Genomic DNA, 12404 nt, shown 5'->3' with positions numbered 1-12404 from the left:
GTCTTCTGAAAGTGGCAACTTTGAGGAAATCTTTTGTGATCTTATCAACTTTTGTCAGGCATAGACGGATATTTGTTGACCTCCAGCTGTTTTGTAATAACAAACATAAGGTAGCTGGATGACGTGCTCCTACACACAAGCTGTCTTAGAATAATTTATCATTTTCCAGAAAYATCTGCAAGAACCATCATCCTTACCTTTTGTTCTCATCCGCTCCACACTTCTATTGAAGCTACACATCTCAAAAATGCATCGAGTTGACTGCAAGTTGTCATCATTTCTCTCCTGAAAGCTTTTTTTTTTCATATCTGTATACAAAGGAGCTTTTTTTCTTTAGAGGCACTTAGAATGCCCTGAGTGAGTARAGCCTCCCTCCAATGTCTTGTGTTGACGTCTTGCGTCGGAATTTGCTCTGTGATTTGAGAATTTTAGCATAATGGGTGAACTCTTTGCTAGCCCTTGATTGAACTGTGTTTAGTTGTGGTTTTGGCCTGTAATTTGGCAGAGACCTTGATTATACTGTGGGATGGTGCCCTTAAGGTGAACCTCCACCTGAGCCTTCACCATATGTCTCATCTTCTGTTTAGTAACTATAAAGTTGAGTATCTATAGAAAATAATGCAAAGACCTTAGACGAGTCACCTATAATTTTTGGAAATGTTTTGACCCAAAAACAGAGCTGGCTGCTTTGCTTTTTTACRTCTCACCCTTAGCAGAAGTGTAAATATTTTTAAGGTATTGGAAAAATGTMTTTGTCTTAACTGAATAGTTAAACCCTGGTAGACATTTGAACAACCCAAAATAAAAGAAAAAAAAATGTGTGTTACGTTATTTAATCGAGATAGCTTTGCATCTAACAGACCATTGAAGGAATTTCATAAATATCCCCATTTATGCATCAAAGAGTTTCCAGAACCGATCACACTCAAAAACGTGCATCTTAATACATGCTGATGCATTTACAGAATAGTAGATGATAAGAGTTTGACGTTTTTATGTATTTATAGATCAGGGAAATAAAACGAACAACTTGTTTTCCCGCATTTAACCTGCAGATCATCCATCGGATTAGATGGAGTCAGCTAAATATGAAATTTAGCTGACTCCTGCCCTGTTGATGCACATTTCAAATTTTGAACCTACAAATACCTTTCAGATGAGTACAAGCGTTCAGTCTGGAAATGTAGCAGTTAGTCATCCAACTATTAGAGTTAGACAATTTTCTAATAATTTACTGTAATAATGGGGATGTAAATAAATACCAAAAAATCAGAGTTTTTAATCATGACTTAGAATCCCCACCATTTCATTCTTTAAATGCATCAGCAGCATGCATCTGTTTTGAGTTAAGTGAAATAAAGATAAAAGATGGTATGTTTTTGATGCAGGTAAGTTTAAAACCTTGCAATCCTTATCTGCATTTTTCTAAATCGGTAGTYCTAAAAAGAGTAAAAATTGTACAACAAAGAGCCTCCTGTTCATTTCCTTTTCCCCTTATTGTGTTGTAGTCCTGAATAAAGAATCAGAATGAAATAAAATCATAATTTGGAGTATATGCCTAAAGAAAAACTGCATTGGCCATGAGCATTGTGAGTATTTTTAGGATTTCGTATTTAATTTTGCTCTAAATGGCAATTATGGATTCCTCCATTGTTTCTGTGGATAAATGTATACCAAAGTGAAAAGAGATCCTTGTGGAACCTTTGTTTAAAATTTCTCTCTTTTTTTTCCACAACTGCCTCTTTGAGTCTTGTTTTAAATTCAGCTTATGGTGCTTGATGCCAAGAAGTCTTTTTATGTGGCGATGTTGCTGGTATGTGACCCTGAACCTCTACATGAGAGAGAATCTCTCGCAGCTCTTTTCTCCCTTTCTCTCTTTAAGTACAATGTCATCGGAGTCTTAATTGGAGATGGCTGGGAATGGGATGGGGATCGTGCTTTCAGTTTTAATAGCCACCTGTCTTGATATGAAGCTGACTTTGATGTTGGTTTTCTTCTGGAATTGGGCAAGACTGAATAGTATCTTGTTGGCAGAAAAAATGAAATTGCAGTGCCTTGCAAAAGTATTCATATCTCTTAAGCATTTTCTCATGACCATCTCAATTTTTTTCTCAATTGGATTTGACTGGGCCACTTAATCAGTTGAGTATGTTTTGATTGAAACCTGTCTATTGTAACTCTGTCTCTGTCTCTATTGACACTCATTTAGCTTTAGGTGTTAGTTTTTGTCAACATGGTATGTTTGTACTCTGACTGTATTAAAAAAAAACTACTAAGCTTGAAATGTCTCAATTTAAAATGCATTTCGAAAAAAGAAAAGTGACACCTATGTGTCCTTTTCTTTCCACTTTACTGTTAGAAACTACAGTGTGTTGGTTTGCTCCATTGAAACCCTCCATTGTAATGTGATAATTGTGAAGAAGTCAAAGGGTGTGAATATGTTTGTAATGTGCTTGAAGAACTTAAATTCCTTTTGCACATAGCTATGTATCCGCAAAAGAACAGTTTGTGTTGATTATCTGTTTTATCCTCGACTGTCCACACATAATCTCAACATTGTGCATTTTTCTAAATTGTTAATCCTAAAAAGAGTAGAAATTGTGCAACGCTAACTTCAGAGCTGCTGCCTTTGGCTTTTTTCCCTTCTCATTCCCTTTCATCCCTAAAATGCCAGCTTTTCAGTGTAAATTTAGTTTGGGATGATCAAAGACYGTGTTTTTTTCCCCCTAATACACAGAAAATCAAACAAAAAACCTGACAAATCAGTGCAAAGATCAAGCGAAGTTGACTTCGTAAAGATTTGGTGCTCCACRCTAATCCCTTAATGTTCTGCATCCAAAGAGKGAGAGCAGTGTGCGACCTTGTGACCACACAACTGTCAGATTTCCTCGAGGAACGGAGCGAGGGAGAAATTCATAACGATTCTACTGCGGTAGTCAGAACTTGGGATTCGCTGTGTAAAGCCGAGGCTGCCACTTGTCCCATTGGGAAGCGCCCGTAGGCCAAAAGGAAATGTTGCGGTTCCTTCTCCAAACATTCATTTATTTTGGAAACTGACCCAAAGGAACCGGAGTATAATAGCCGTGGTATTTTAACCAGAATTCTTTGGGGTTACAGTCAAATTGATTAATAGTCAGAAAGAAAAGCCATATCCAGCAACAAAGCTCTACTTCAGAGTTTATATTTTTGTGAAGAGTAKATGTAGTAGGACTTCTAAATTATTTGAAAATAACTAACTGTAATGTTTTTTTTTTTGTTTTTTTTTTTCCCAAGTATTCTATAATCCTAATGACTGGTAAAATCCTCTGCAGGTGTCCCAGCCATTCTCACTTTCTGTCCTGACCTCCACTTCTTCTAACTGGATAATTGGGTCAGATGAAAGTTTGAGGCAGGATGCCTGAAAGACCCCAGGGAGGTCTCAGGGTCCTTGGCACTGTAAACGGGGCCTAATGAAGCTTTTGAATGCCGGGCAGAGGGGAAGGGGGGGGGATGTGTGTCTTTAGTGTTTTGACAGCATCTGAAGCGTAAGTCACACCACGCTGCTTTGCGTGTTTGTTTAATGAAAATGCAAACAGGCTTGTTTTTGTCTCTTGACTTGTGTCATTTCTGCTGTCGTGACGAAGGCAGCTCGTTTCTGTTGTGTCTTTGTCTCATTTGTGGTGAGCTGTCTGAGCCTGGCACGCACACCGAGCCCCCACACGACTCCCCCTCCTCCACCCTGCACCCTCAACCCCATCCACTGCTTACCACCTCAAGCTGCACCCTGCTGTCTTGTCCTGTGCAGACATGCATTATTTACCGTCTTGCGTGCTTTCGTGTCAGTGCATCTTGGTCGGCCCTTTTGACTGTATGGGTGGGATGATTGAACATGGACACAGGTTTTACAGACAACTGTGTGTTACCAGCATGTAATGACGACATGCTTCTTTCACTAATCTTTTTTTTTTTTTTATATGAAAGTGTGATTAATTTAAATACATTTTCATTTCGTCCAGACCAACCTGGACTTTATTTTTAGGGGATATTTAGTCGTATTACTTCTGTTGGAGCAAGAGGAGCGACTTTTACAGAGAACTAAATTGATCTGTGAAAAAAAAATTAAGTAAACACCAGGAACCCAATGTTGTTGACATAAACACATCAAAGTCTGACGACAACACAAACTATTCTTGTATAAACTTTCTACAATGTATTTCTTTGTAGAACTCGAGCTGAATATTTTTTTGTGGAAGGGGGTTAATTCATACACAATTCTTAACAGTATATATATATATTAGAGATGTGCCTAATAAATATATATCGGCAGGTTTTTTCCTGCCGATACCGATCACCAATACCAATACCAATCACATATTTAGATTTTTTTAAATCATAAACACTGCCGGTTACATTATGTGGAAAAAGGAACCATGAATTCACCKTAATTTAGACAAAAACTTGTTTTTAATCATTTTTTCCAAGAAGAAAACTAAAMAAAACAGGCATTGTGCAAATTGTMCTGCTATCAGTAATACTATCTTTAACAGACTGATAACATATGRAGGCTCTGAAGAGGCTAAATAATGCAAAGAGCCAAATAAAACCTCTCAACATTGCCAAAAAATTCAAGTATAAAAAACTTAACATTCAAAGGCAAATACAGGTTCCATTACAATAAACAATCCTGAGTTACTGAATGAAAACTTCCTGATAGCATGGCGGCTAACTGATTACTGCTAGTACTGAGTGGCTGTTTCTGACTGAGCGGAGTAATTATGCAGAGCAGGGAGGAGAYCGATTATTTTTTCAGAGATTATCCATTTCATGTTAGGACACTGAACGTTTTAATACGTATGTAAAATGTATTTTTTTAAGTTAGATGCTGCAGCTTTAAGCAGAGGTTCGGTGTGAGAGTCACTACCAGGTGGAGCAGAAGCGGCGCTCCGCCTGTGAAATATTACTACCTATAGCGCATAGCAACGGTTCAACAGCCAGAACAGAACCAGCGTCTTACATCGCAGCTCGAAGACTTAAATAATTTTGCGGGTTATTTGTTTAGCTTTCTGACCGTCATGCTAATCCGGGTGAGTGTTTGTAGCTGTGCGCTGCTTTACCTGCTATCTGATCCTCCATATGTCTTTTTTACTGCAGTGAGCCTTGATGTAGCCAAACTCCGTCAAGTATGGCATTGTTTTTATGCCATATTAGATTCGTCATGTTGATGCATTTTGACCTGCTTCATCCCACGTGCTTCAATTTCTGCTGCAACACGCAAACTTCCCCATTCACTCAGTACGTTATAGTTCCACATCGCTTAGGATTTGTTGCTGCGCGCTTGCGCAGTGTGAAGGAAAGAGGAGATCAGCTGCACAGGCAGGCTGCGAAATGAGATGCAGGTGATCGTTATCGGCAACAAGAGATCGTGATCGGCGATCACCGATCATACACTTTTTCACGGAAATCAGCTGATTATTATCGGTGGCCGATCAATCGACACACCTCGACTACATATATATATATATATATATATATATATATATGTTTTATTTTTTTATTTATTTTTTTGTTACACATGCACATAAAGCAGGATGGCTGTTTGAAAATCACAGATGCAAATTTATGGGACTGAACTGTCTCACACTGAAGATCTTTTTAATGCCAGTGGAGAAAAAAGCAATCCAAAACGACTGAAGATAAAAATGACTAAAGATAGGGACAGAGACTTCTCTTTCAGCAGGAAATCAATCCAATTTAACCAGAGCTACAGTGGGATGGTTYAAAATAAAACATAGTAATGTCTTAGAATGACCTAGTCAAATTTGGGACTAYCTCTGTATTTCCACTGTTGTTCTTTTATCCTTGCTCTTTTTTTGTTTGGGGGTACCATGTTGAAGACAGCACCTCTTGAGAATGTCATAAGTTGTAACAAGAGCCTGTAGCTCTCAAAATCCCACCAACTGTGACACAAAGAACTACAAACTCAGCCACCAACACTTTTGCCTGATAAAAGGAACAAACAGATAAATACCCCAAAAGGAAAGTTATTTGTCGTCCATTGATGAGTTTTGTTGGATATTGTCACAATATTTATGATAATTGTAGAATTACATAGTAACTTAACTATTCTGAACTTCACCTTTTAGCATTTTCGGCATGATGAATGAATTGGAAACTATTCATTCTTACCTTTTTAATTGTCTGCATTTGCACATATATTCAATAATGCTTCATATTAATGATAGATTGTTGCTGTAGTTTGCCTCGTAAAGACCTTGAAGAATGGCTGTGGGGGGGCTTTTTTGAGTTTAAAGGTCAGGCACATCAGAGTGTTCACCAAATGGCCGGTTTTACATGAAAGGAGATCCCTTCCTTGCTGCAGATGCTGCCCTTAAGATCTTGTTTTCCACCAGCTTAGTTAAAACAAAAGACTGAGTTGATCTTTGACTTTGAGGCTTTGTAGATTTCTGTTTTGATGGTCTCCAGCAAGCTGTTAATTCAGCCTGAGAGAAAAGATGGACATTTGCTTTTTAATTGCCCTGGAAACATGGCAAAAATGACTCTGTGGGTATCACTCATTCGGATTAGGATTAATATTTAACCAGCCAGCCCTGTTTAATAGTTAATTTCTGCAAAGCCTTTTGTATTTGTTGACTGTGGGATGCCGGTCCATTTCCAAATGTACAAATGAATTTCTTGTAGCCTCAGATGGTTGACAGATGGTTTCCTCTGATACTATCATGAAAGGAGTGATGCACCTCATATTGTCCCTAACAGAAAGTCATAGAGTTACCCAGGGCAAATATTGTCGCTAGGGAGGTGTTAGGTTTCAATGCTGTAGTGTTGATGACGTGCTAGGTTCTAGATATGTTGTTTGTGGAAAATCAAGCAGAATTGTAGCAGGTTAATGGGCCCTCTTCAGATCACAGTTTCAATCTTACACGAAACATTGGATGAGGGGGTTGAAGTTGACCCACCCCCTGTTACACCTTTGATCCATTTCTGGAGGTAGTCACAGAGCAATAATGTYCCTGAGGGTAAGATGGTACTGTATAACGAGTGTGATTTAGTGATATGATACAAATCAAAAAGAGATAGAAAACGATKAATTTACTGACATTCTTATTGCCAAATTGCAACTTTTAATTATAGCATTGTCTCTGTGTTTGCCTTAATGTATATTCAGTTTCTCGTTTTGTTTTTTGTTTTTTTTTACAGAATATTGCATTAAAGCATATTTAGGATAAATTTGTTTCTGCTATGCRACACAGAATTTATAGAATTTATTTATGTTTCTCTACATTATTCGCCATTTTGTTTTCTTTTTTTTTTGCGTTTTTAGTTTTCAGAACTTCATGTTAGAATAGTGTATAACTGAAACAAGAAAATCAAAGGAAAAGAAAATTAATATATAAAACTATGAAAACACAAAAAAAGCATTTCATGTCAACAGATTAGAGAAATTTTTAAATACAATAAATCCAATTCACCTACTATTAACATTCCCATACTTGCATTGGATTCTTTTTATCAGTTGAATTCTTCAGCTGCATTCACAGTTTTTTTCATTTAATCAAATGTAACTTCTTTCAGTCTCCTTGTCACAGGACATGTTGAACTAAAATCAAATTTCATGTTGCAAATGCTGTTTGTCATGTCAGTTGGTTGGATGAAATTCTCTCAGGAATCTATTTATTTATTAAATACGGTGTTTCAAGTTGTGCTGATAATAAATCAATAAACTGCTTTTGGGTATTGAAAGGAAACACATGGTGTATATGCGGCATTGTGTTCCGACTTTTCCACAAGTCTCGACAAATTAATGTAATGTGACCTTACTTCAAAGGAAGATTTGGGCAGAGAAGAAAACAGTAGTTTTCCTGCAGTTGCCAGCAGTATGTCATCATTCTTTTAAGATCACACCAAAACGTCTTACGGTGCTGTCAGAGCCACATCTTGTTGGTGCAAATGTACCTCACCACAACAGTCACAACATGAGTCATGAAACGGGACAGACTGATGGAGAACCATGTGGAGCAACCTCCCTTATTAACCTTCACTTTTTTTTTTTTTTACAAAACTACGTGATTATGGGCTTCGTGGCCGTCTATGGAAGTTGCCGACAGCTTCTAGAGGCGAGTCAGAGAGGAGGAAACTACCCAGCAGAAAGCATTCTGGCTCCGGTCCTCCTCTCCAGCCAAGTATGGGTCTGTGTTTTAGTAATCGCTGATCTCCTTCAAACCGAGCAACAGTGAACCCACTCCGTCAGACGCATTTCATTTTTCTGTCAACACTGCTGCTTCTGGCAGGATTTAGCAAGATAAAAAACACAAAGTGGAAACTAAATCACTGCTATAGTACTTCTAATAGCTGTTCTCTAGAGCTTTGTCAAGGTCTCAACTAGGCCAGCTATTWTAATTTCTGTCTTCTATTTGTAGGCTTATTTTATATTACAAAAAAATATATTTTTCTAAAAAAACAAAACGTTTTCTTTAACTTACTACTTTTACAATAAACTTTCATATTTATGGCATTCCTCAAAATAAAATGTAAACAAAAATTTCCAAGTGACCCTTTCATCAAGATAAAAATGAATAACGTGAAGATGCAAGTTTTGTCAATGATAAARTTTTCAAAAGTAACTAGATTTAATTAGAAACATTTCTTCTGAAGCCTTTAAGATGTGATTTATATTTATTACCTGCATGTGTTATTCATCTATCTGTCAAGTGTAAATCGGATTTATTTAGATAACATATCTGTACAGTTAAATACGATTAAATTAGGTCAGTTAAAAATGTATTTGCATAAMATGCRTAATAACACATAGAAARGTTATAGGCTTAGTATTRCGAGGGTTTTATATTTTAAATTAAATATGYTAATTTTGACCACCYACTGCAATGACACCAATATATTCCATACAAACTGTCTTTAATATTTTTCTGGCATGGAACCCATTCACCCTAATGATCACAGAGCCCCTATATTTAAWTGAGGGTCCTTTGGCTGACATAAAATMTTTGTGTGGTTAAATATTTTTGCAAAGTAGCAAAAGTTTCCTTTTTTTTCTGTCAGCTTTTGTCTGCAAGTATTAAAAACCTGAAGTTGTTTTTGTTTTCCGTCAAGCCCTGTTTCTCCAAATAGCCCATTATGRCATGAATATACTTCAACTATTCTGACAGTAAAATGAAAAGCTTCTGCTGTGATGCAGAAGATYTTTGCTAATGCTCATGTTAGTCAGATGAGTACACGCTGGGTTGTGATGCGTGGGACGGTTACTGCTGTGAAATCTGAGAGAGAAGTAAAGAGCAAATTTTCATGGAATGTCCTGCTGTTTTCTGTTGAACTGAGACGTAATGTCTTTTTTTTTTTTTTTCTATGCCTGGTTTTCGTTTGTTAAATTTCTTTGGATGTGATCACATGTGTAGATGTAATAACGGAGCGCACACTTTTTATTTAAATCTCTGGTCCCTTCAAAATGGTAAAAACAACCAAGTGATGTTTAATCGATTGGGTTTTAAAGAATGTATCTGTTTCCCTTATTGAGGCTGATTAAAGTAAGAGAAGAACATACTTGCAGCATTTTCTTGTGACAATTACAGATTTGTTTACATGTTGAGCTTTTTTTTCATGAGGCTCAAGTTTTCACCCTCTATTTGAAGGTAACTTAGCCAGAGGAAAGTAGGAACACTCCTTTGTAATGCTGAGATCCGTGGATAATTAACAAAAGCAGCCCTGTTTATGGTGTGCCCATGAGCCAATACTGCATGCTAATTAAATTCAATCTGAGAAGTTTTTGGGGCAAGGGCATTGCTGGAAAACAGAACGATTACCGGCAAGTCTTCTTTCTTTTTTTTCCCCCAAGTTTTGTGTGCGTCATTTATTTTTGTTTTCTGGCTGTGCCTGTTTTTGCTCAAAATCACATTCGGTTGTTTCAAAGGGTTCRACGATTTATTCAGCTTTAGAGGCATCATCCGAAAATGGAAGTCCAAACTTTATRGTTTAGTTTATTTCCCCCCGCCCCCCGAGTCAATTTGTCGTATAGCCGAGCAGACAATTAAATAATGAAAAATAAACTAACACCGCCGTATTTAAGACACTTGATATACAGATGTGGAATTTTGCAGTTTCTACTTGGGCAAATCAGCCTCATCAGACTGTTGAGGCTGATTTGCACCGCAGGGCATTGCAACTAAGAACAGGTAGCAGCAGGATTTCACTGCCATGAAAACATCTGCCTTGTAATTTACTGAAAGTTGCACAGCATTATCTTATGTCTTCGGCTAATACAATCCACTTTAATTATTTAGATTGACAAGGGTGATAGTTAGATCCACTACTGAAACATAATATTGGGTTCAAAAGAGCAAGGTAACTGTGGTAATACTTTTTGGTGAGCTAAGAATCCCTCTCTTTTTTTGCATGAATAAACAGAGCAACAAGTCCCAAACTGTTCTCTATCCAGTAAAGGTGTGCCGATTGATCGGCCACCGATCATAATCGGCCGATTTCCGTGAAAAAGTGTATGATCGGTGATTGCCRATCACGGTCTCTTGTTGCCGATCACACAAACCGATCACCTGCATCTCATTTCGCAGCCTGCCTGTGCAGCGGGTCTCCTCTTTCCTTCACACTGCGCAAATGCGCAGCAACAAATCCTAAGCGATGTGTAACTATAACGCACTGAGTGAATGGGGAAGTTTGCGTGTTGCGGCGAAAGCATATGGARTGAAGCAGGTCATATGGGGTGAAGCAGGTCAAAATGCATCAACACAACGAATCTAATATGGCATAAAAACAATGCCATACTTGACGGAGTTTGGCTACATCGAGGCTCACTGCAGTAAAAAAGACATATGGAGGATCAGATAGCAGGTAAAGCAGCGCACAGCTACAAACACTCACCCGGATTAGCATGACGGTCAGAAAGCTAAACAAATAACCTGCAAAATTATTTAAGTCTTCGAGCTGCGATGTAAGACGCTGGTTCTGTTCTGGCTGTTGAACCGTTGCTACGCGCTACAGGTAGTAATATTTCACAGGCGGAGCGCCGCTTCTGCTCCACCTGGTAGTGACTCTCACACTGAACCTCTGCTTAAAGCTGCAGCATCTAACTTAAAAAATACATTTTACATACATATTAAAACTTTCAGTGTCCTAACATGAAACGGATAATCTCTGAAAAAATAATCGATCTCCTCCCTGCTCTGCATAATTACTCCGCTCAGTCAGAAACAGCCACTCAGTACTAGCAGTAATCAGTTAGCCGCCATGCTATCAGGAAGTTTTCATTCAGTAACTCAGGATTGTTTATTGTAATGGATCCTGTATTTGCCTTTGAATGTTAAGTTTTATACTTACATTTTTTTGGCAATGTTGAGAGGTTTTATTTTGACTGCATTATTTAGCCTCTTCAGAGCCTTCATATGTTTTCAGTCTGTTAAAGATAGTATTACAGATAGCAGTACAATTTGCACAATGCCTGTTTTGTTTAGTTTTTTTTCTTGGAAAAAGTTATTAAAAACAAGTTTTTGTCTAAATTACGGTGAATTCATGGTTCCTTTTACCACATAATGTAACCGGTAGTGTTTATGATAAAAATAAATAAAAAAATATGTGATCGGTATCGGTGATCGGCCGTGATCGGCCCTCATGGGTGATCGGAATCGGCASGAAAAAACCTGATCGGCACATCKCCACTCTCCAGGTTTGATTGGTACTTTTATTGCAATTTCCGTGTTTTTGTTGTGGAACTTAAGGTTCATTAACTGAACCTTAAGTTCATCCTAATGTCAAAAAGAATTGAAAATGCTCCTTCTATGCGTATTAACAAAACGAGGCAAGCTTTTTGAAATCTTGAGATGTATTTTAAATAATCAGTTTTCAGTGTAGACTTCTTAAGTTTAGGTTTAACTAGTCTTAATAAGTTGAATAATATAAGACTTATTAAAACCGTGAAATAGCCRAGCTCCTTATTTTTGTTGCCTATAGCTTGTCCAAAATGCAACAGCTTGTCTTCTAACTCTTATCAGGCAGGTGGACATGCATTACTTCTCTTCTGGCTGCTTTGAATTGTTCTGTTTTGGATTTTTCAGAAAGTTAAATTTTCTCGATGAGTCTGCTTCACATCACATGTTATAAATTGGAGGAATCTTCCCTTTGTAAAATCTTCTGTATCGGCTCGGCATTGTGAAAGCATCACATTAACAGCCGGGTGCCTCACATTTAGACCAACTCTCTCTACTTCTGGTTGAGTAATTGTGTCTGCGCTCTCACCGTCTGCACATATCTGAAATTTTAAAAAGGTCTKGTCTCCAATGATGGTTATTCAGACTGTATATTTTCTGCTCTTTAACCACCATCATTGTCCTCTGTCCTTCATTATGTAACCAACAAAGCCCATCCTGACGAAATGAAAAATGCCA

Source organism: Poecilia reticulata, linkage group LG19 (assembly GCF_000633615.1).
Source record: "Poecilia reticulata strain Guanapo linkage group LG19, Guppy_female_1.0+MT, whole genome shotgun sequence".
Classification (NCBI taxonomy): Eukaryota; Metazoa; Chordata; class Actinopteri; order Cyprinodontiformes; family Poeciliidae; genus Poecilia; species Poecilia reticulata.
This window is presented reverse-complemented; position numbering follows the sequence as displayed.